The 13,294-nt window shown below is 57.1% G+C and overlaps 1 protein-coding gene across 1 annotated transcript in view; it reads left to right on the forward strand.

Annotated features, from left to right (window-relative positions):
* Positions 1-13,294, forward strand: part of cacna1ba (calcium channel, voltage-dependent, N type, alpha 1B subunit, a) — a gene marked incomplete at both ends in the record, with an annotated part of 173,010 nt that overhangs the window by 10,203 nt on the left and 149,513 nt on the right. The gene's annotated exons all lie outside the window — the stretch shown is intronic.

Here is a 13,294-nt window from a genome sequence, read left to right on the forward strand (position 1 = left end):
GTAGAGGTGGACCGGTACAGGTGGACCAGTAGACTGGGACAGGTATAGGTGGACCAGTAGACTGGGACAGGTAGAGGTGGACCGGTACAGGTGGACCAGTAGACTGGGACAGGTAGAGGTGGACCGGTACAGGTGGACCAGTAGACTGGGACAGGTAGAGGTGGACCAGTAGACTGGGACAGGTAGAGGTGGACCGGTACAGGTGGACCAGTAGACTGGGACAGGTAGAGGTGGACCAGTAGACCGGGACAGGTAGAGGTGGACAGGTAGAGGTGGACCAGTAGACTGGGGCAGGTAGAGGTGGACCGGTACAGGTGGACCAGTAGACTGGGACAGGTAGAGGTGGACAGGTAGAGGTGGACCAGTAGACTGGGACAGGTAGAGGTGGACCGGTAGACCGGGACAGGAAGAGGTGGACCGGTACAGGTGGACCAGTAGACTGGGACAGGTAGAGGTGGACCAGTAGACCGGGACAGGTGGAGGTGGACGTGGACCAGTAGACCGGGACAGGTACAGGTGGACCAGTAGACCTGGACAGGTAGAGGTGGACCAGTAGACTGGGACAGGTAGAGGTGGACCAGTAGACTGGGACAGGTAGACCTGGACCAGTAGACTGGGACAGGTAGAGGTGGACCAGTAGACCGGGACAGGTACAGGTGGACCAGTAGACTGGGACAGGTAGACCTGGACCAGTAGACCGGGACAGGTAGGGGTGGACCAGTAGACCGGGACAGGTGGAGGTGGACCGGTAGACCGGGACAGGTGGAAGTGGACCAGTAGACTGGGACAGGTGGAGGTGGACCAGTAGACTGGGACAGGTGGAAGTGGACCAGTAGACTGGGACAGGTGGAGGTGGACCAGTAGACTGGGACAGGTGGAGGTGGACCAGTAGACCGGGACAGGTGGAGGTGGACGTGGACCAGTAGACCGGGACAGGTAGAGGTGGACCAGTAGACTGGGACAGGTAGAGGTGGACCAGTAGACTGGGACAGGTGGAGGTGGACCAGTAGACTGGGACAGGTGGAGGTGGACCAGTAGACTGGGACAGGTGGAGGTGGACCAGTAGACTGGGACAGGTAGACCTGGACCAGTAGACTGGGACAGGTAGAGGTGGACCAGTAGACCGGGACAGGTGGAGGTGGACCAGTAGACTGGGACAGGTAGAGGTTGACCAGTAGACCGGGACAGGTAGAGGTGGACCAGTAGACTGGGACAGGTAGAGGTGGACCAGTAGACCGGGACAGGTAGAGGTGGACCAGTAGACCGGGACAGGTGGAGGTGGACCGGTAGACCGGGACAGGTGGAGGTGGACCAGTAGACTGGGACAGGTAGAGGTGGACCAGTAGACTGGGACAGGTAGAGGTGGACCAGTAGACCGGGACAGGTAGAGGTGGACCAGTAGACCGGGACAGGTACAGGTGGACCAGTAGACTGGGACAGGTAGACCTGGACCAGTAGACTGGGACAGGTAGAGGTGGACCAGTAGACCGGGACAGGTGGAGGTGGACCGGTAGACCGGGACAGGTGGAGGTGGACCGGTAGACTGGGACAGGTAGAGGTGGACCAGTAGACTGGGACAGGTAGAGGTGGACCAGTAGACCGGGACAGGTAGAGGTGGACCAGTAGACTGGGACAGGTAGAGGTGGACCGGTACAGGTGGACCAGTAGACTGGGACAGGTAGAGGTGGACCAGTAGACTGGGACAGGTAGAGGTGGACCAGTAGACCGGGACAGGTAGAGGTGGACAGGTAGAGGTGGACCAGTAGACTGGGACAGGTAGAGGTGGACCGGTACAGGTGGACCAGTAGACTGGGACAGGTAGAGGTGGACAGGTAGAGGTGGACCAGTAGACTGGGACAGGTAGAGGTGGACCGGTAGACTGGGACAGGAAGAGGTGGACCGGTACAGGTGGACCAGTAGACTGGGACAGGTAGAGGTGGACCAGTAGACCGGGACAGGTAGAGGTGGACCAGTAGACTGGGACAGGTAGAGGTGGACCAGTAGACCGGGACAGGTAGAGGTGGACAGGTAGAGGTGGACCAGTAGACTGGGACAGGTGGAGGTGGACCAGTAGACCTGGACAGGTAGAGGTGGACCGGTAGACCGGGACAGGAAGAGGTGGACCGGTACAGGTGGACCAGTAGACCGGGACAGGTAGAGGTGGACAGGTAGAGGTGGACCAGTAGACTGGGACAGGTAGAGGTGGACCAGTAGACTGGGACAGGTAGAGGTGGACCAGTAGACCGGGACAGGAAGAGGTGGACCGGTACAGGTGGACCAGTAGACTGGGACAGGTGGAGGTGGACAGGTCTCCAGTCAATGACCAGACCACCACATGATGGGGGGGATGATGGAGGTGAGGTCGGCAGGTCCCCGGTGATGGAGGCGACGGCCTTGCGGCTGACCAGAGTCTCGTTTCTCAGATTGTGGACAGGATTTGTGTCTCCGTCTCCAGTTTTCCCATCTCGGCGTCCTTCAGATGTTTTCAGGAACACCTGGAGACGACGTGACGCTGCTATCAGTCCATAATCTTCCTGCTGCCATCTGTCAGTTATTCATCAGCTTTAACCCTCAGAAGATCATAGAAGCAGAAATGTCTGACTCACCTGTAAACTTCCAGTTAGGCTGAACGGTTGGTTTATTACTGCAGGCTGACGCCATTCACATGCATTTCACATCTCAACCAGATGTAAATCAAATGTGAATCAGATCTGGATCAGATGTGGATTTGATCTTGATTAGATTTGGAATTAATCTGGATTAGATCTGGGTCAGACCTGGATCAGATGTGGATTTGATCTGGATTAGATCTGGGTCAGACCTGGATCAGATGTGGATTTGATCTGGATTAGATCTGGGTCAGACCTGGGTCAGATGTGGATTTGATCTGGATTAGATCTGGGTCAGACCTGGATCAGATGTGGATTTGATCTGGATTAGATCTGGGTCAGACCTGGATCAGATGTGGATTTGATCTGGATTAGATCTGGGTCAGACCTGGATCAGATGTGGATTTGATCTGGATTAGATCTGGGTCAGACCTGGATCAGATGTGGATTTGATCTGGATTAGATCTGGGTCAGACCTGGGTCAGATGTGGATCAGACTTGGATCAGATGTGGATTTGATCTGGATTAGATCTGGGTCAGACCTGGATCAGATGTGGATTTGATCTGGATTAGATCTGGGTCAGACCTGGGTCAGACCTGGATCAGATGTGGATTTGATCTGGATTAGATCTGGGTCAGACCTGGGTCAGATGTGGATTTGATCTGGATTAGATCTGGGTCAGACCTGGGTCAGACCTGGGTCAGATCTGGGTCAGACCTGGGTCAGATGTGGATTTGATCTGGATTAGATCTGGGTCAGACCTGGATCAGATGTGGATTTGATCTGGATTAGATCTGGGTCAGACCTGGGTCAGATGTGGATCAGACTTGGATCAGATGTGGATTTGATCTGGATTAGATCTGGGTCAGACCTGGATCAGATGTGGATTTGATCTGGATTAGATCTGGGTCAGACCTGGATCAGATGTGGATTTGATCTGGATTAGATCTGGGTCAGACCTGGGTCAGACCTGGGTCAGATCTGGGTCAGATGTGGATTTGATCTGGATTAGATGTGGATTTGATCTGGATTAGATGTGGATTTGATCTGGATTAGATCTGGATCAGACCTGGGTCAGATGTGGATTTGATCTGGATTAGATGTGGATTTGATCTGGATTAGATCTGGGTCAGACCTGGATCAGATGTGGATTTGATCTGGATTAGATCTGGGTCAGACCTGGGTCAGACCTGGATCAGATGTGGATTTGATCTGGATTAGATCTGGGTCAGACCTGGGTCAGATGTGGATTTGATCTGGATTAGATCTGGGTCAGACCTGGGTCAGACCTGGGTCAGATCTGGGTCAGACCTGGGTCAGATGTGGATTTGATCTGGATTAGATCTGGGTCAGACCTGGATCAGATGTGGATTTGATCTGGATTAGATCTGGGTCAGATGTGGATCAGACTTGGATCAGATGTGGATTTGATCTGGATTAGATCTGGGTCAGACCTGGATCAGATGTGGATTTGATCTGGATTAGATCTGGGTCAGACCTGGATCAGATGTGGATTTGATCTGGATTAGATCTGGGTCAGACCTGGGTCAGACCTGGGTCAGATCTGGGTCAGATGTGGATTTGATCTGGATTAGATGTGGATTTGATCTGGATTAGATGTGGATTTGATCTGGATTAGATCTGGATCAGACCTGGGTCAGATGTGGATTTGATCTGGATTAGATGTGGATTTGATCTGGATTAGATCTGGGTCAGACCTGGGTCAGATGTGGATTTGATCTGGATTAGATGTGGATTTGATCTGGATTAGATCTGGGTCAGATGTGGATTTGATCTGGGTCAGATGTGGATTTGATCTGGATTAGATGTGGATTAGATCTGGATCAGATGTATTTTTCTGCAGAATCATCTGAAGACAAAGCTGCAGCATGGCTGCTGTGAGGCCGTTCATTAATCATGGTAAATGTTGACAGTGGAAGGTTTATTCTGATTGGCTCGTGCTGTTTTCCCAGTGGAACTGGTGTGTGGATGTGGGAACGACGGCTGTATTCCTGGATTGCAGAGATGCGGCGGCGTCTCCTTTGATCCAGATTAAGAGCAGAGCTGAAGTGAATCTATTGTGTTGAGCTCAGTGCACTATTGATCTGGTTAGGAGCTCAGAGGAGGCAGATTTCTTGCTAATTAGCTTCTCCCTCCATCTTCTTCAAACATGGCAGAGGCCTGGCCAGCTTCACCTGCTTCCAACAAGCAGCTGCTGAAAAGACTCAGAAGCTTTATTTAAAGGGTTCCTATTCTGGTATTTGGAGTTTTCTGAGCTTTCTACAGTGTTACAGTGTTGAATCCTCATCAGACATGTGAACGGCACTGTTTTTTATCACCTAAACGCATGTTTGAGTTTGACTTTGAGTTGCAGCACGCTCTCTGTTCGGTTTCCATGGCGACAGAAAACACGTGGTTTTAGAGAGTTTTTCTACGTGGAAATCCTTGTGACGTCCCGGGGGATAAGGTTGGGTGATTGGTTACCTTCTACTGGTTAACAAGGGCATGTACAAATACATCAGGCGGGTGGAAAACGTGGGATAAAGTTATTTCCAACGATGGCTGGTGAGTTTACCAAAGAGAGACATCCTGCTGCATTCGTTGCTGTGGGTTGCTGTTTTCCACTTCGTTTTCAGGCTCTGATTCAGGTTCCAACATGTAGGGCTGGATGCTATGTGTTGACATTGTAGTTTGTTTTTTTATTGAGTTCATATGAGCCTAATCCTTCTGTTTATGAGACGTTACAATGACGGTGAAAGCAGGTGCGGTGCGCGCTCCCGATGTAGTGCAGTGGCAGGAGGCGGGGCTTAATGCGGAAGAGTCTCAATCCACTCGTTTTGCCCGCAGGCTGATCTGACAGCCTACGGAGAGGGTCGGTCTGAAGTAAATAAAGCCATTTGTGACAATAACTCCATCAATCCCAGCCCTTCTGGTCTCAGAAATAAATTAGCCTGAAATGCACAGAATAGTTCCACTTTAAGCATCCTGACAGTGACGGTAAAACCTGAACCCAGTAACAGCACACGGATTGTTTCCAGTTTAACCCACATCTTCAGCCCAAAATGGAAGTTCTGCCAGGATCGTTTCCTTACCGGCTTCCTCCGGAGGTTTGACACATGGTTTACACCAACGTGTGCAGGCAGGACCATGATCTACGTTTCTACATGTGATCCGACCGATCCTTCCGTTGGAGAACCGGTCTAACCGATCTGACCCAAAAGGGTGGAGCTTGACACGCTGTAGTCCTCTGATTGGTTGAAAGAGAAAGTCACGAACTTTCTGACCTGTGTTGCAGAACGGGAATGGTTCCCTGTTTAGATCCAGACCTTCTTTCTGTTGTTTAAAATGACATTACGTTCAAAACTATCCGCCATTTCTACCTCCGATCTCGTGGTTCGAATGAGCGCCCCCTAGGGTTCAACTCAATATGTGCACCTTGTGCACGCGACGCGTTGCCCCGCGTCGATGCATGCGGCCTACAAGTTGCAGGTACACTGAGAATGTGTGGGCGCCACGACGCGTACGGGAGCGCCACGACGCGTACGGGAGCGCCACGACGCGTACGGGAGCGCCACGGCGCGTACGGGAGCGCCACGGCGCGTACGGGAGCGCCACGGCGCGAACGGGAGCGCCACGACGCGTACGGGAGCGCCACGACGCGAACGGGAGCGCCACGACGCGTACGGGAGCGCCACGACGCGTACGGGAGCGCCACGGCGCGTACGGGAGCGCCACGGCGCGTACGGGAGCGCCACGGCGCGTACGGGAGCGCCACGGCGCGAACGGGAGCGCCACGACGCGTACGGGAGCGCCACGACGCGTACGGGAGCGCCACGACGCGAACGGGAGCGCCACGACGCGAACGGGAGCGCCACGACGCGTACGGGAGCGCCACGACGCGAACGGGAGCGCCACGACGCGTACGGGAGCGCCACGACGCGAACGGGAGCGCCACGACGCGTACGGGAGCGCCACGACGCGTACGGGAGCGCCACGACGCGTACGGGAGCGCCACGACGCGTACGGGAGCGCCACGACGCGTACGGGAGCGCCACGACGCGTACGGGAGCGCCACGACGCGAACGGGAGCGCCACGACGCGTACGGGAGCGCCACGACGCGAACGGGAGCGCCACGACGCGTACGGGAGCGCCACGACGCGAACGGGAGCGCCACGACGCGTACGGGAGCGCCACGACGCGTACGGGAGCGCCACGACGCGAACGGGAGCGCCACGACGCGTACGGGAGCGCCACGACGCGTACGGGAGCGCCACGACGCGTACGGGAGCGCCACGACGCGTACGGGAGCGCCACGACGCGAACGGGAGCGCCACGACGCGAACGGGAGCGCCACGACGCGTACGGGAGCGCCACGACGCGAACGGGAGCGCCACGACGCGTACGGGAGCGCCACGACGCGTACGGGAGCGCCACGACGCGTACGGGAGCGCCACGACGCGTACGGGAGCGCCACGACGCGTACGGGAGCGCCACGACGCGTACGTGGACGTGTTGGCTGTACATCCCAGGCCTTACAGGGACATTCTGTAAAAATTATTTCCATCTAATGTTTAAATTGTGCATCTCATTTAAATGAACGATGCATTTTAGCACCTCGCAGTCTCAACGCTGTTTTAACGCCGTTTACGACGACGCTAGCCGCCGTGGATGAAGAAGTATTGCCTCACTTCAACAAGTCGTCTCCATGCTGCGGGTTTGTCCCACTCACCTACATCAATCAGGTTAACTCACATATACCGTATTTTTCGGGCAAAAAGGCGTACTTAGAAGTCGCTCATTATCGCAAAAATTCGCGGTAAAAAATTCTTTTGTGTGCGCGAGTTCCAAAATCTGTAAAAATGTTGTGCGACTTTAGTTAGTGCTCTGATTGGTTGACTGTAAAACCATTTCCCACCGTCTCGCCAATGAAGACGGAGAACCTGCTACTCGAAATTAGCCAGCAGTTAAACTCCGACACAGAAGATGAGACTTGTTGCAACAGACTGATAAAAACATGAGTGATGATGATGATGATGATGTGTGCGGCTGAAGCCTCCCCACCGTGCTGTGGAGGGACGCCTGTTGCCATGGTTACCTTCCAGCTGCTTCCGGTTGTTTCCGTGGGAAACGCGTCTCTGCCGCGGCGTCTTCGTTTTCCCTGCTGGCGCTACGCGGAGCTTCGGCTGCAGAGGGAATCGACATGTTGGAACGGTTCTTTCTGGACGTATTATTGGAAGCCGGGAGTCCGGCAGCATCTGAATTATGTATGATCTATATTTATATGTTGGGATTGTTGGTGTCAGACTGCTGAGAGGTTAAAGCTTCCAGATGGAGAAACTAGAACGCCGTGCAGCCGGCTCCTCCCTGATCAGCTGCAGATCCATGAATTATTAACCTGTTTTCTGTGGACTAAAGACGGTTTGGTCCACGACACCAGATACAGCCCGTCACAACGTGTCCTGGAGCAGTGAAAACCGTGAACCCAGACCAGCGTTGTCATGGTGACGGCGTCCAATGGAAACGTCCAGAACAAGCAGAACATATGAGTTTTAGAAGTTCTGTTCATCAAACGGCCCAAAGCAGGACGGGAAGATGCAGAGTCTCCGCTCAGCGAGATGCTCGCCGCCTTCGCCACCTCACGATTCACCTCCATTAACCGATTATCGAGATTTCGTGCATCATTTTCCCAAACCGGGTTTTATTATGTCTCTTTTATACGACTTCATCATCCGTTCAGTTTCCATGACGACACCTTGATGCCCGCTTGCTTGTGTTTCTGTGGAGGCAGAAATAAATCAGCATGATGTCTGTAAGTGTCGCCAGTTAGGAAACGTTTCATCATCTGCAGTCCAGAACGTCAGCAGGTGTCAGCAGGAGGACCAGCAGGAGGACCAGGAGGAGGACCAGGAGGAGGACCAGGAGGAGGATCAGCAGGAGGACCAGGAGGAGGATCAGCAGGAGGACCAGGAGGAGGACCAGGAGGAGGACCAGCAGGAGGACCAGGAGGAGGATCAGCAGGAGGACCAGGAGGAGGATCAGCAGGAGGACCAGGAGGAGGATCAGCAGGAGGACCAGGAGGAGGACCAGCAGGAGGAGGACCAGCAGGAGGACCAGCAGGAGGACCAGCAGGAGGACCAGCAGGAGGACCAGGAGGAGGACCAGCAGGAGGACCAGGAGGAGGACCAGCAGGAGGACCAGCAGGAGGACCAGGAGGAGGACCAGGAGGAGGACCAGCAGGAGGACCAGCAGGAGGACCAGGAGGAGGACCAGCAGGAGGACCAGGAGGAGGACCAGGAGGAGGACCAGGAGGAGGACCAGCAGGAGGAGGACCAGCAGGAGGACCAGCAGGAGGACCAGGAGGAGGACCAGGAGGAGGACCAGCAGGAGGACCAGCAGGAGGACCAGGAGGAGGACCAGCAGGAGGAGGACCAGCAGGAGGACCAGCAGGAGGACCAGGAGGAGGACCAGCAGGAGGACCAGCAGGAGGACCAGGAGGAGGACCAGGAGGAGGACCAGCAGGAGGACCAGCAGGAGGACCAGGAGGAGGACCAGCAGGAGGACCAGGAGGAGGACCAGCAGGAGGACCAGCAGGAGGACCAGCAGGAGGACCAGGAGGAGGACCAGCAGGAGGACCAGGAGGAGGACCAGCAGGAGGACCAGCAGGAGGACCAGCAGGAGGACCAGGAGGAGGACCAGCAGGAGGACCAGGAGGAGGACCAGCAGGAGGACCAGGAGGAGGACCAGCAGGAGGACCAGCAGGAGGACCAGCAGGAGGACCAGCAGGAGGACCAGCAGGAGGACCAGGAGGAGGACCAGCAGGAGGACCAGGAGGAGGACCAGGAGGAGGACCAGCAGGAGGACCAGCAGGAGGACCAGCAGGAGGACCAGGAGGAGGACCAGCAGGAGGAGGACCAGCAGGAGGAGGACCAGCAGGAGGAGGATCAGCAGGAGGAGGATCAGCAGGAGGACCAGCAGGAGGAGGACCAGCAGGAGGAGGACCAGCAGGAGGAGGATCAGCAGGAGGACCAGCAGGAGGACCAGGAGGAGGACCAGCAGGAGGACCAGCAGGAGGACCAGCAGGAGGACCAGGAGGAGGACCAGCAGGAGGACCAGGAGGAGGACCAGCAGGAGGACCAGCAGGAGGACCAGGAGGAGGACCAGGAGGAGGACCAGCAGGAGGAGGATCAGCAGGAGGATCAGCAGGAGGACCAGGAGGAGGATCAGCAGGAGGATCAGCAGGAGGACCAGGAGGAGGACCAGCAGGAGGACCAGCAGGAGGACCAGGAGGAGGACCAGCAGGAGGAGGACCAGGAGGAGGACCAGCAGGAGGACAAGCAGGAGGACCAGGAGGAGGATCAGCAGGAGGACCAGGAGGAGGATCAGCAGGAGGACCAGGAGGAGGATCAGCAGGAGGACCAGGAGGAGGATCAGCAGGAGGACCAGGAGGAGGACCAGCAGGAGGAGGACCAGGAGGAGGACCAGCAGGAGGACAAGCAGGAGGACCAGGAGGAGGACCAGCAGGAGGAGGACCAGGAGGAGGACCAGCAGGAGGAGGACCAGGAGGAGGACCAGCAGGAGGACAAGCAGGAGGACCAGGAGGAGGATCAGCAGGAGGACCAGGAGGAGGATCAGCAGGAGGACCAGCAGGAGGAGGACAAGCAGGAGGACCAGGAGGAGGACCAGCAGGAGGAGGACCAGGAGGAGGACCAGCAGGAGGACCAGGAGGAGGATCAGCAGGAGGACCAGGAGGAGGATCAGCAGGAGGACCAGGAGGAGGATCAGCAGGAGGACCAGCAGGAGGAGGACAAGCAGGAGGACCAGGAGGAGGATCAGCAGGAGGACCAGCAGGAGGACCAGGAGGAGGATCAGCAGGAGGACCAGGAGGAGGATCAGCAGGAGGACCAGCAGGAGGAGGACAAGCAGGAGGAGGACCAGCAGGAGGAGGACCAGCAGGAGGACCAGCAGGAGGATCAGCAGCAGGAGGACCAGCAGCAGGAGGACCAGCAGGAGGAGGACCAGCAGGAGGACCAGCAGGAGGACCAGCAGCAGGAGGACCAGCAGGAGGAGGACCAGCAGGAGGAGGACCAGCAGGAGGAGGACCAGGAGGAGGACCAGCAGGAGGACCAGCAGCAGGAGGACCAGCAGGAGGAGGACCAGCAGGAGGACCAGCAGGAGGACCAGCAGGAGGAGGACCAGCAGGAGGACCAGCAGGAGGATCAGCAGGAGGAGGACCAGCAGGAGGAGGACCAGCAGCAGGAGGACCAGCAGGAGGATCAGCAGGAGGACCAGCAGGAGGAGGACAAGCAGGAGGACCAGGAGGAGGATCAGCAGGAGGACCAGGAGGAGGACCAGCAGGAGGACCAGGAGGAGGACCAGCAGGAGGATCAGCAGGAGGACCAGGAGGAGGATCAGCAGGAGGATCAGCAGGAGGACCAGGAGGAGGATCAGCAGGAGGACCAGCAGGAGGAGGACAAGCAGGAGGAGGACCAGCAGGAGGACCAGCAGGAGGATCAGCAGCAGGAGGACCAGCAGGAGGAGGACCAGCAGGAGGACCAGCAGGAGGACCAGCAGGAGGAGGACCAGCAGGAGGAGGACCAGCAGGAGGACCAGCAGGAGGATCAGCAGGAGGAGGACCAGCAGGAGGAGGACCAGCAGCAGGAGGACCAGCAGGAGGAGGACCAGCAGGAGGAGGACCAGCAGGAGGATCAGCAGGAGGAGCAGGAGGAGGACCAGCAGGAGGACCAGCAGGAGGACCAGCAGGAGGAGGACCAGCAGGAGGATCAGCAGGAGGAGGACCAGGAGGAGGACCAGCAGGAGGACCAGCAGCAGGAGGACCAGCAGCAGGAGGACCAGCAGGAGGACCAGCAGGAGGAGGACCAGCAGGAGGATCAGCAGGAGGACCAGCAGGAGGAGGACCAGCAGGAGGACCAGCAGGAGGAGGACCAGGAGGAGGATCAGCAGGAGGACCAGCAGGAGGAGGACCAGCAGGAGGACCAGCAGGAGGACCAGCAGGAGGAGGACCAGCAGGAGGACCAGCAGGAGGACCAGCAGGAGGAGGACCAGCAGGAGGACCAGCAGGAGGACCAGCAGGAGGACCAGCAGGAGGAGGACCAGGAGGAGGACCAGCAGGAGGACCAGCAGCAGGAGGACCAGCAGGAGGATCAGCAGCAGGAGGACCAGCAGGAGGAGGACCAGCAGGAGGACCAGCAGGAGGATCAGCAGGAGGAGGACCAGCAGGAGGAGGACCAGCAGCAGGAGGACCAGCAGGAGGATCAGCAGGAGGACCAGCAGGAGGAGGACAAGCAGGAGGACCAGGAGGAGGATCAGCAGGAGGACCAGGAGGAGGACCAGCAGGAGGACCAGGAGGAGGACCAGCAGGAGGATCAGCAGGAGGACCAGGAGGAGGATCAGCAGGAGGATCAGCAGGAGGACCAGGAGGAGGATCAGCAGGAGGACCAGCAGGAGGAGGACAAGCAGGAGGAGGACCAGCAGGAGGACCAGCAGGAGGATCAGCAGCAGGAGGACCAGCAGGAGGAGGACCAGCAGGAGGACCAGCAGGAGGAGGACCAGCAGGAGGAGGACCAGCAGGAGGACCAGCAGGAGGATCAGCAGGAGGAGGACCAGCAGGAGGAGGACCAGCAGCAGGAGGACCAGCAGGAGGAGGACCAGCAGGAGGAGGACCAGCAGGAGGATCAGCAGGAGGAGCAGGAGGAGGACCAGCAGGAGGACCAGCAGGAGGACCAGCAGGAGGAGGACCAGCAGGAGGATCAGCAGGAGGAGGACCAGGAGGAGGACCAGCAGGAGGACCAGCAGCAGGAGGACCAGCAGCAGGAGGACCAGCAGGAGGACCAGCAGGAGGAGGACCAGCAGGAGGATCAGCAGGAGGACCAGCAGGAGGAGGACCAGCAGGAGGACCAGCAGGAGGAGGACCAGGAGGAGGATCAGCAGGAGGACCAGCAGGAGGAGGACCAGCAGGAGGACCAGCAGGAGGACCAGCAGGAGGAGGACCAGCAGGAGGACCAGCAGGAGGACCAGCAGGTCCGGGCGCCACACCCCAACCTCTGCTGTTTGCAGAGCTGGTTGTTTTACTCCAGGCAGCCATGTTGGTTGTTCGTCTGCCAGACAGAAAGGACGTTCAATACAGGAAGTCAGAGCAGTGGTCTGCACCTTGGACACACCGAGGAGAACCACGGTGGAGGAGAACCACGGTGGAGGAGAACCACGGTGGAGGAGAACCACGGTGGAGGAGAACCACGGTGGAGGAGAACCACGGTGGAGGAGAACCACGGCTGGAACGCATATTGTGGGAGGCAATGAGCAGCAGAAACCAGAGGCGAAAATTTATAAGAAATGTTCCAAAACATGTTTCTACACGTTGTTCACATGTAACACATGTTCACATGTAACACATGTTCACATGTAACACATGTTCACATGTAACACATGTTCACATGTAACGCATGTCCACATGTAACGCATGTTCACATGTAACGCATGTAACACATGTAACACATGTAACGCATGTAACACATGTAACGCATGTAACACATGTAACACGTACACATGTAACACATGTAACACGTACACATGTAACACATGTTCACGTAGACCACGTGGGACGAACATGAGTAACATGGACGGACACATTCTGCACGTAGATCACATGGAAATGTTCAAAAAACG

Source organism: Telmatherina bonti (assembly GCF_933228915.1).
Source record: "Telmatherina bonti genome assembly, chromosome: 13".
NCBI lineage: Eukaryota > Metazoa > Chordata > Actinopteri > Atheriniformes > Telmatherinidae > Telmatherina > Telmatherina bonti.